The sequence below is a fragment of the Amia ocellicauda genome, chromosome 10 (genome assembly GCF_036373705.1).
Source record: "Amia ocellicauda isolate fAmiCal2 chromosome 10, fAmiCal2.hap1, whole genome shotgun sequence".
Taxonomy (NCBI): domain Eukaryota; kingdom Metazoa; phylum Chordata; class Actinopteri; order Amiiformes; family Amiidae; genus Amia; species Amia ocellicauda.
In genome coordinates this window covers 10,204,564-10,216,731 of record NC_089859.1, presented here as the reverse complement: position 1 = coordinate 10,216,731, position 12,168 = coordinate 10,204,564, and the positions used below count along the sequence as shown (strand labels likewise).

The 12,168-nt window shown below is 35.2% G+C and overlaps 1 protein-coding gene across 2 annotated transcripts in view; it reads right to left on the bottom strand.

Annotated features, from left to right (window-relative positions):
* slc16a2 (solute carrier family 16 member 2) overlaps positions 1–12,168 on the bottom strand; it is a 42,831-nt gene that overhangs the window by 20,896 nt on the left and 9,767 nt on the right. The gene's annotated exons all lie outside the window — the stretch shown is intronic.

The following is a 12,168-nucleotide window of genomic DNA, read 5'->3' as shown; positions in this document are numbered from 1 at the left end:
GCTTAATTCCAGTGTGCCACTTCAGAATGAAGAATGTGTGCAAGAGCAATCTGGGATCTTGCTACAATATTCACAAACTGGGTAGCAATATTCTGGAATTGGTTCCAGATAGAATATGTAATCGTAGTCTGAGCAATAACAGAGGAGTATAGGTTATATAAACAATATGCCAAATACAGAAACACAAAAAGCACTATTTACTGAACTTTATGAGGCTTAGTATTGTACGAATTTGCATTTAAGATTTAAATGGTACACTGAACATCATTTCTAAGTTTACCATGTCTGACTGCCTCTTGGAACTTTGTTTTTTGCTATTTATTAATCATACAAAAAAATTGCTTCAGAATACCTTAATAAATCTGAGGTAAATATGAAAAATGACCTTTGTTTGAAATATCCAGACTCTATAGTTAAAAACACTGGGTATATTTTGCTTCTGAATATGACAATAAAACAGCAATAATCAGATTTAAACACTATATTACTTTTCCCTGTAGCTGGTAGGGTCAAGACTCTTCCTGCAGTTTCCGTGATAGAGTGCAATTGAAAAAAAAACTGTGGCACATTTCTCAATCTAGGACAGAGGTCGAAATTCACACCATAATCTAAATATCAGTTTTGTTAAGCAGCTAACAAATCCATAAATAAGCATCCAACATTTAAAGAAAAAACATGAATACAGTCCTTTAATGAACCCTTCTCTCAATTATCCTTTCTGTTGTGTTGTCATGTCACCTGCATTGAATCTTTATTAATATGGGATAGATTGGAATGACCTTTTAGAGCTATACACTAGAGACAAGACAAAGCAGGGCCAACAGTATGTAGCCTGTATATGAATGATCTGAACACATACAATAAAATAACAATAGCCCACAGAAGCATAAAACATGGATTCTATGGCAGCAGATTTCTAAACACAATTAAATCTTTCATTTTATGACTTAATGAGTTTAAAAATGAAAGAGTTTCAGAGTGAAACATGTTTATACTGAGAAATATGACTAATTGTTCAATTAATGGCCATGACAAAGATTCAAAATCTACAAATTATAAGTAATGTTCTTAAATGAGAGTGCAACCCTCACCAGTATTATTATTTACTATACACTAAACAAACAAACAAAAACAGAAACATGGGGTGGGTTTGTGTTTTTTATATCCTACAAATTCTTTATTTTATTTCTGTTATTTTAGATTGTTCAAATGCTCTGTGATCCCTGGAAATGAAAGTTAAATCCCCAATTTCCGCAAGGAAATAATTGGAAGACAAATCTTCATGTGAGCATTTTTGTTACAGTAGTTCCTGCTGCCAGACTGGATTCCACTGCAGAGTACAGGAGGTGGGATCTTACATTTGGTTTCTAACGATTAGAAGCATCTTTCAAAAGAAATGACTGACTCCCAGAGGATGAAGAACAAATTAAAATCAGAATAACTGTGTGGGTGCTGTGCATTTTCTTTAAGTCTAAAAAGCACTAAAATGAGTGGTTGCACTGTTCACAGAGCAATGCAGGGCTTGCGTTATGAAAATTATCCATCATTGATATGTCAAGCGCACTTCATAGGTCTTCTGGGTAATGGGGGCGTGGCCACACGACTATCACAGCCTACTGTATCAGTTGAATGAGGTTTCTAGACTCAGATCAATTAGATTAATTTATGACCACTGTCAAAATGTGCAGATGGAAAATAGTTATCTTTAAAATTTTTGTAAGGTATTATATGTAACATCATATTGTTTTCTGTTATTTTTCTAGCTCTATTTAAAGTTTAATAACATAAACCATAGTCGTATTTTAAATGTTTTAAATAGTTTTGTTTAGCTTCCTTATTTGGCTAAATCTATGCTGTACCTGCTTTTAAAGTTGTGTAAGTTGTACATAGAATGTTAGTTTGAATAAAGGCAACTGCCTATCAAATTTGATTTAAGATTTGAATAACACTATGTTGCATATCAAACAATGCAATAGAATTGTTTGACGAACATGCAAAACTCACCACCTATCTCCATCTCAACTCTGTGTTGCCTCTTGCCAACTCTTTAAGGAATAAACAACAAAATGTTCAATAATTTAAAATAATCCAGTTTGTGGATTATATGTGAAACCATGGATTACTTTCATAAAGATTCAACACTTTTGAGCTATATACAAATATTTTGCTTGTTTGTGTTGCTTTCTGTGTATGTTATTCATTCATTATAAAATTAGGGAGTCTACACAATCTACTGAGGTACAAATTCTGTTTTAAGTTTCAGCTCAAAACATGAGCATAATACAGCTCTGGAAAAAAATAAGAGACCATTGCAAAATGATCAGTTTCTCTGGTTTTACTATTTATAGGTATGTGTTTTGGGTAAAATGAACATTTATGTTTTATTCTATAAACTACTGACAACAACTGACAACAAGGAATCTCCATCATATTCAATAACTAGATGAGAGTCGTGCAGCACAAGCTGTGAAAGTCATCCACTCTCAGTAGCAAAAAGTTATCTGCCTGCACTCCTTATATTAATGTGTAATTATGCAATTCAAAACGTTCTCTAATTATGTCATACTGGCTAGGGGGAGGGGGAGTAGGAAAATTTGTGAGAATTACATAATAGTGTGAATACACAAATCACAGTAAAGCATCAGGCATTTATGAAAGTGAATGAATGCTGTATTCTGATTTGCCTTAGTACAACTACAATCAAAAAACAGCTTAAGTTAGGGCCCTGTGTTCTGCATGACTGCAAAACAGTAAAAAAGCTATTTTATTATATTTAAAATATTTAAACGCCTTATTTATAATGCATACAGTAATTTTAATTAGAATTTAGGCTTCTCATGGAAAATTAACACAAGGACAGAAAGGAATTTGGAGAGAATCAACTTGACATCTGTAATTGCAACTTGATGAGGTTTTAAGCCACAGTACAGCAGCCCAGTTTGTTTAACATCATCCATTATCTATTTTGGATACGTCTATGTAACCATTATGCTTGACAACACACCCTGAGAAAGCTTGCCAAGTTCTAAACAAACATTCAAGTAAAAATGTAGAAGCAAAGTGTTGTTTATATACAAATGAGAGAGCAACTAATTTGTCTGAGAATGTAAACAGGAGGAAACTTTCTACTGAACTAAAATTGCTGTCATGTCTGATTCATGAAAATGTATATTAAAATTAACCTATAAATTATAACTGCATATGATCAAATAAGACTTCTACATCTAGAAAAATGTTAAATCCTTTATGCTTCTAACTCAGGGATTATCCATTCAAATATGTTCAGATATGCTACAGTTAAACTGGCTCACAAAGCTGCACAAATCAATTAGCCTCCTTTAAGAAATTCCAAGCAATGTGTAAAGCAGACTGGAGGGCAAGCGGTTTATCTGAACAGAAAATGTTTGGTGGTTTGACTGAGGCATGTTTGGTGGTAGCACTGCATAATCACATATTTTGTGAACTGGATGGGGAGAAAAGACACTTCAAAATAATGTATGCATATAATGTCCTTAAATTTATCTTTAATTCAGCCCACTTGTTATTAAATATAAATTCAATATGTGCACTTCAGGACATTCCTGAAAATATTCGGATTATTTATTTCCTACCCCTTTCCTATGATTTGTCAAAATTAATTGAAACAAATTATTTCATCTGATGTGCACTGTGGCATCCTGCCAGACACCTATCAGAGACAGAAGATTTTTTGTTTTTTTATGGACAGCATACGTTTATTTGAAAAATAAGAACTCTTGCTCAATCATAGTTCTGCAGTTTACAAGCTTCAGGCAAAACATTTTATACTGTAGGCATTGAAGGTTTTCTAAATAATTTGATTCATACGCCTTATTTCTGAAAATAAATTGTAAAAGGTTAAAGGTGTAAATCTAAAAATCCACCCCAACTAATTTTCTAACATTGGTTTATATGCAGGAATACACTTTGGAAGTTATGCAATTCCGAAAAACAAATATCTGAAGATGGATAACCCACTGAAGTCCAGGGAGCACACACTGCTGATCATTAACAGGATTGCATTCCATTCGTGAGATTTTTGTCAGATCAGAGGTATTGCATAATGTATCTTATTTCTGGAGGCTGTTGTCTAATACAGTAGCATTGGTTTCTACAGTATATAAAAAATAAACTAGATTGTAATATAAAACAAAAATAAAACAGTAATAGGCTACATGTTTCAAATAACTGTCATCAAATATCAAATTAACAGTTCATTTGGTTATTAATGGTGCCGGGTTAACTAAATAACTCGAGGACATAAACAGTGCCCAAACGTTGGGTAAAGACTGTAAGACTACAGGAGGCGAAGTAAACACACTTCAAAGTACACAAACTGCCTACTTTGTACATTTTTGCCAGAACTAATGCTTGTAATGAAGGAACAAAATGCATTTCTTAAGCAAATGGCTGTTCTTCTCAACTGAGTTTGAATCCAATTCTAATAAATCATGTACAGTACAGGCTGAAGACCATAAACTGTCCCTTTGGGGTGGTTGCTTTGTAGTTTTTATTTATAAAATCATCTTTATGCCCTAGCAGTTTACAGTTTGACTTAAGTATTCCTCCTCTCTATTAAGGGAGAAGTTCAATTGGGGGATAACAAAAAAAAACATTTTATATAGGCCTATATAGTAAACTTACATTATATTTTTAGTTTGAACCCACAATTAATGCTAACAAACAACACAGATGTGTTTCTATGTTTTTGAGGTCTGAGGCCAGTCCCATAATGTCTGCAAAAGCATGAAGACTGAAACTGAATATGTTTAATTTACATGGCATACTACCAGATATTGGCTAATAAAATCAAGTTATAGAAAGTGATCAATTGTAAAAGAGTAACCATACAAAGAAAGGAAATAAAAGGCAGAAAGTTGCAGTCACTTTAAATCCTGAATAAATAGACACAAAGAATACTTCTACATTAGAGAGAAAAAAAGCTGACTCCCTGTAAAAGTTTAACCAAGGCTGCTGGTCTCCTGAAATAACAGACAGAGATTATGATATTTGGTAATTTCACTTCAGGGTTCACAATACTTTGTCCTAGTTGGAAATCAATGCTGTCATGGCCATCCACCTTTTTGTTAAACATTACAAAGTTTTGTCATACCTAGGTTAGACAGTTTATTAAGTTTTTTTTTTTTAATAATTTAGCCTGGAGGCAAGTATTTCATAATCTTATCAACAGTGTAATCTCAGGTAAACAGTGAAGTCTGTTTTTCAGACTTTGTTGTTTACTGGAAAAGTACTGGAGGATTAGATAAAACAGGTGGGATGATTTTCTCAGGTATTTGTAGGTGTTATTTATCTTTGATAGCTTTCAGTCATCATTCCCAATCTGTGTTTTTCAGTAGTCTTTGGAGTGCATTTACAGTCTATGCATGAAATGGTGACTTCATAACATTAAGCATTTTTTGATCTCCTGATTGCTGTTAAATAAAGTACGAATGGATGTGAATGCAACACATCCAACACATTCTTTTAAATTAATAACAATTTAAATTACTTTTTTATGGTACAATAGAGAGGAATGCAACAAATTAACCCTGACAGTCTGAATTTATAAAAACAAAAAACAAGCTATTTACCAAGCAGTTCTTTTGCATCCAGATTTTATTTAAAAACTCTTCCAGAGTTTTTTTAAAGGCCGTAAAAGGCAGAGCAAATTAATCAGATTTAACTACCCAAATACAGAGAGCTGCTGTGTGAGACATTTGATAGTTCAGAGAGAACTTTGCTCCACTAAAATACATTATGTATTAGACATTCTTCCAAGAATTAGCTCTGGATTATTTATCATATTCATGGGTGATCTCATCAACATGTAGGATGTTGGAGGCTATAAACTAAAAAAATACAATTAATAAATCAGGGGTTTGTTTTTTTTAGTAGCTTTTTTCTGCTAAAACAATTTTTTAAGGCAGGGTGTCCACAGTCACTACATGTACTGTAACCAAAACAAGTAAATACACAAGCATATGGGTTTGCCAAGCCAACACCAATGTTGGTGCTATTGTTATACCCCAAACTTTCAACTGAAATACAAATATTAAAGTTTGTTCCACGTTACAAATATGTCAAAACAGTGCCTGAGGTGCTGTTTGAGGCTCTCTGATCACTTCCATACCACTTACGTATGGGAAATGCTGTGGCCCTGTGCCGATTGTTTTTACACATGACCCTATATTCAGCAGTTTAAGTGAATGATACATTGATACTCACTTCCACCCTGTTGGTATTCATTTGCAGTTAAATCACTGTGCTAAATAGTACCATAACCAATTATATTAACTCCTTTTGATGACTTTAGTGTGTGATTGTGTGCTCAGCACTACAATCATGTAAACATAATTTTTCTTCATACTCTTATACATGTCATGGTAATAGTGTCTGTTACCTTGATCCATTACTATTTGTGCAAATTCTAAGAGACTGGCCTATTCAGATGTTGTCCTGTTCATACCAGATATTCTGTGTATTTTTACTAAGCTGTCATTTCGCAATAACACTGCTTTGCGACAGAGGCCTGAGCAAGCAGACTGTTTTGTAAAAGGTGGGCCTCTTCAGCTCTCAAGACTAGTTTTATTGTTTTGTTTTTTAATCTGAGGAGATGATATCAAGTGGTATTGCATTAATGCACGCAAACCAATTAAACAATTCAAATGGTTTTCTTGAGAGGCCAACATCTAAGGTAACCTCAGCCATGACCTGAACAACATTAAGAAGCAGTGCTGTGAGAGGAAGCTCTGTTGGCGCCTCTTGGCACGGCGCCGGTCTGTGTCTAGAGCCATTGTTTCTCACCTTTCATGAGAATTAAAGTCCCTTTTCAAAGGGAACACTAGAAAGAAAACAAAAACCATGTCGTACAAAACATTTTTAACTTAAGCAGCTGGTAACTGGGAACATAAAAAAAACAAACAGAAAAACAAGTCAATTAAAATAACCTTCAAACTACTATAAAGTAGTTGTTCAGGTCAGGATTGAAGTTAGCTTTGAAGCAGCGCTTTGAGAGGAAGAAAATGTTTGATTTGATGCAGCAGCAGATAAAAGATTTTTCACTGCTTTGTCATTTCTCCCATTTCATAGGTTACCATTTTTTTCAAGATTTTTGTATGAATTCTTCAGATTGATAACAGGAAACGAAAACAGGAATGAAACTGTGTTTGGAGATATGGAATACTATTTTGGATACCCCCCCACCCCCATTATTGACTATTTAGTGATTCAAAATCTTTACTTTTACTTTTAAGGTTTGATGATATGCAAATACATAAGAGCAAAGGGAATGAACAGAGTGTTGTTCCCTATGATCAGTTCCCAAACTCTGTCGTGCCAGTAATTGTTCTGATGGTAGAACTCTGACCTTGATAAAGACTGTGTTTGGACCAGCGTGTGACGTAAAACTAATCAATACGATTCAAGACATACAGCAGCTTAAATCTATTAACAATACTGCACTTTTAATTTCGTTTTCAAGACTGCCTAGTTTGCATTGAATGTGGTTTTATTTGGTATTATGCAACAGACAATTCGATCAATTTTAATGAAATATTAAAAAATATATATATAAAAAGATTTGTATAAAGTGCTCCTTCCAGGCTGTTATTCTGTGTTTGTGTTGTTGCTCTGACAAAATAAGTTTTTCTGCCTTGAAATTCTTCACAAGTTTCTCAGGAATGTCATGCTATCTGACAATTACAACAAATTACAATACAGCATTTCCTATGGACAGCTAAATACCTCTCATCACATGTGTGAAAATAACAAGCAAGAGACATTCACAACACACTTCAATACATGTTATTAACTTTGATATACAAAAAATATCAGCAATTTACAATTTCTAGAATTTAGCTACTGCCTCAAAGTCACTATAGGTCCATTCCCTTGAGGCTTAATAAAAATGCACCGCTAAAGACTTGCTGATTACAGAGGAATTATTATAGGTTCAGATGTGTAAAACTTAAAATACTCTTGAATGACTGCTTCATATCCAAAAAGACTCTAGCAAACCCTAAACTAGATTGCTGGAATAGAATGTATACATATTTAGCCTACACCAAACCGAATTCAGAATCATGGAAACAGATATTTAATATTTATTTATCTCGGTTAGGCCCAGTCCATGAACCAACTGCTAATTTTATGTAGACCTAGAAAACCATTCTCTAGCTTTGTAATTCAAACTTTTTATTCCTGCCCCCGATGTTAATTTACAGAAAACCATCAGCATCTGTAATGCACCAGTCATTTATGGGTTAAACTCAAAATTCTGTGAATATAACCTAAGCAGCCTTTCACCTCCTTCTATGATTTGCATACATGGCTTATTTAAGTCTTTTAAACTGCCATAACGGCTAGATCACTTCTCTTTCCTTATTTTTCTTCACACGAGATGATGGAAAAAAACTAATTTCAACATATGTGTAGAAAATAGGTGTATCTCAAATCTTACTCAATTTCCTGTCCTGCCCTACAGTTGCCTGAATACTTCTGATGTTTTCTGAGCAAATGGAAATGTCCTATGCCTTTGGAAATCCCATACACCTTGTATAATCAGATAAAATATTGTTCTGGAATCTCTCCAAGATCGGTTGCATTCCAACCCTGTAGATGTGTATTGTAGCTCTCCCATCAAATATACCCTACTCCTTCACCAGCAAAAATGCAAAATAAAACTCTCACCAGAGTCCCAACTTTAAAATATTATATTCTAATCAAACAGCGTCACTCTGTCTACAAAGAGCTGCATTAAGTCTATGGTAGTTATAAAGCTAAAACCTGAATTTTCCATTAAATGCACTCAAGTAAAATCTGCCAAAATGCCTTTCACTTCAATTGTTTACAAAAGTTAAAAATCCCTCTATAATTATTGTCAGCCAAGTTCTCAAAAGGTCTCTCTCTGTGGGAGGTCTTTAGTAGACATCCTAAAACAGTTAATGTAAAAAACAAAAAAACAAAAAAAACAAAATCAAGCTTATCATCTCCCACAAGCTTTCAAAGCCTTCAGGTTTTTAGACCCTACCAAGTGTAGGGAAGTTCCTTGTTTTCCTGCTTAGGTGAATAGCTCTGCCACAAAAAAAAGCTGCACTCACTGCCAAAGGAAGTCCTTCTGTTGCACTAGATCAATTAAAAAAAGTACCAACAACAACTGTGCTCTCTAGGGAATCTCAATTAGCAACCTTGAATGTCTAAGCCATTGTTGGCTTAGTAGTACTATTTAAAGATATGGCCATAAGCCTGTGCTTACTGAAGAGAGACCAACAGAAGGAACATCCATCAACTGAAAACCCTAAGAGTTCAGGGCTGTTTTGTGCCCAGATTGTATGTGAATGCTACATTAAATCTCCTTTTAAGGTTTCCAGAAAAATCCCTTATAGAAGAGTAGTTTAGAAAGCATGGTTTTCATGGCAATATTGCTAGAAAAGAAAACAGCTCACTATACTACATTGTATGTTTCTTTTAAAGAATTGCACAATTCTGTAGAGGCAGTGGATAACAGCCTCTACAGCATTGCATGCCTTAAAATATATATGAGCAGGAACCTGGTTCTTGGCTTGGTTCCATTAGGTCATGTGATGAGACGTCAACCTCTTGGGGTTAGTCAATATGTGCTGAAAAAGTAATCAATATATATTTTGAATGTTAGATTGACACAACAATTCTGGAACTTAATGAAGGTCTCAGAGAGAAGTCAAACCAGCCTCTTTTATTTGCAGCAGTTTTGTTTAACGGGTTGAGCTTAATTGTACTTGACTGCAATTACCTTTAACAGAATCAGGCCTACACTTACTTTGATTAATTACAGTTGTAAAATACCAGCTTTGGAAAGAAAAGTATGTTATGGTGCAGGATGTCACATTCCTCTCTTATTGTGCCTATGTAGTGCTACAAAAAAATAAGGGCTCTATTGCATGACCCTTCAGAATGTTTCTGCTCATTCCAAATAAGATTATGTTCATGGCCACTGTGAAGACTCTGTATAGGAAAGTTGAAGAAAGTGTTTTGTTATAATTATATAATGTTTTATATTGATGTTAGCATTAGAAATGGCTTGTATACAGACTGAGCAAATTAGCTTTATCTAGCCTAGCAAAACCAACAAAGTGGTTGTTAAAGATACATCCTATTGAAATTATTCTCTATGCTGCTTCTTCTGTTTTTGTATGATAAGAGAAATGGGTTTCTCCGAATGTATCACCCATGGATTTTCCCGAATGTATCCACCCTTGGGTTTGTCTGTGTGTGGATTTCCTGTTTCTCCTCTCAAAGCTAAAGATGTTACCTCGTTGTTAAGAAAACCACAAGATCGTACCATTTGTATGTTGTAACAGGACCAGACATCTGCCTCTATGATGACCTCAGGGCAGCCTACAAACTTTCCAGAGCTTGCATCATTTGAAGCTTCTGATTGGATGAACGGCCACAAGATTCTACGTCATTTTCCTATAAAGCTGCACTCATGTTTGTAAACATTAAGTCCTCACTGAAGGAATTTCCTGACGTGGGGCTTCCAAGCCGGCTTGATTAAAGTTCTATTTGCTTTATCTCGACGACTTTTCCAGTTATTTCAGAGACAGGTTCTACACACTGCATCTCAATTGATGATAGACAGTTCTCTTTTCAGATTACTTCTTTGCTTGTGTGAGGCTTTCCATTTTGTTGTCTCAACTGACTGCAAATGTATCCAAGAAGGAAAAAACATAATTAAATGATGGTGTGACCAACACCTAATGCAAGCATGAAGAGGGTAACCTTTGACAGCCTGCCATAACGAGATTAAAATAATTTGTCCAATATCACTCAAGGGGACACTTGTTAGTTCTGAAGGTTGGAATAAAACCGTTATCAGTTTCACACTGAGAACAGTACCTCTATAGATAGTCCTTGGGGTTAAATGGGATGCATTAGTAAGACCTCTTTTGTTGTTAACTAATGTCTGAACTTCAGCTAAAGATTACAATTAACAAGACAAACATGCTCTAAGATTGAGGGGTTTTACCATGTTATGACCCTGTTGAGTTGTTTTAATCTTAAATTGATTTTCTACAAGTCATTTCTACTTCTAAGAATCCTGAAAGATAGATACATTTTGTTCCTAAATATACCTTGAGATATCCCTTTCTTTTTTGTCATTTATACCTCAGTTTGTGTTCAGGTACTCTTGATCTGAAAGAAATGTATATACCTCATTAGCGGTGGTTCTCAGGTTAGGGAAACTCCCAATGGCTGGAATGGCTGTGAATCTATAAACCTGTGTAGGCCACTTGAAAGATTTAGGTATAGACCAAAAGTTTTACCTACACACAAATCGCAAATACAATCTGTACACTATCAGTTTGATTTATTGTTAGAAGATACTTTCTTGTATTCATAAATCAAAATGGGATAGGGTACAACTTGTAATGTGAGATTTGGGGGTAGATCAAAGATTTGATTTGGTCTTCTTCCTTACATAAGAAACAGATTCTTATTTACTTTATAACCTATCAGTCAAGGGTCAGGGATAATCAGAGTTACAGTAAAGAGGCAAATGTTAAAAAAAAAAAAAAGTTAACAGAGTATCAGAACAGCCTGAATGTGTTGGGACATGAACACAACAAGATTTTAAAAGCGCGCCACAGGGATGCTGGCCCATGTCAACTCCATTGGCTGGTAGTAGATTTCTACTCTGAATAGTTCGTTCCATCTCCTCCCACAGATGGTCGGTTGGACTGAGATCTGGTGACTGGGGAGGCCACTGCAGTGAGCTGAATTCACTGTCATGTTCCCACAACCTTTCCTGGACAATCTTAGCCTAGTGGCATTTACAGATCAATGTTTCCCCCAGTTAATGAACTGTTCACAACCCAATCTGTGACATGGAAACAAACCCCATGCCATCACACTGCCACCACCACATTGTTGACACTCAGCAGGATGGATCCATGGACTCCTGTGGTTTTCGCCTTATCCAGGTGCTCCCATCAGCGTGAAACAGCAGGAACTGTGATTCATCAGACCAGGCGATGTTTTTCAAATCCTGCATCCTCTAGTGTTTGTGTTGCTTAGCCAACGGCAACTGCAGTTTCTTGTTTTTCGCTGATAGGAATGGAACTCGTTAAGGTTGTCGGACAGCTGCCAAAGTAGGCTAGTTGTGCGTTCTGA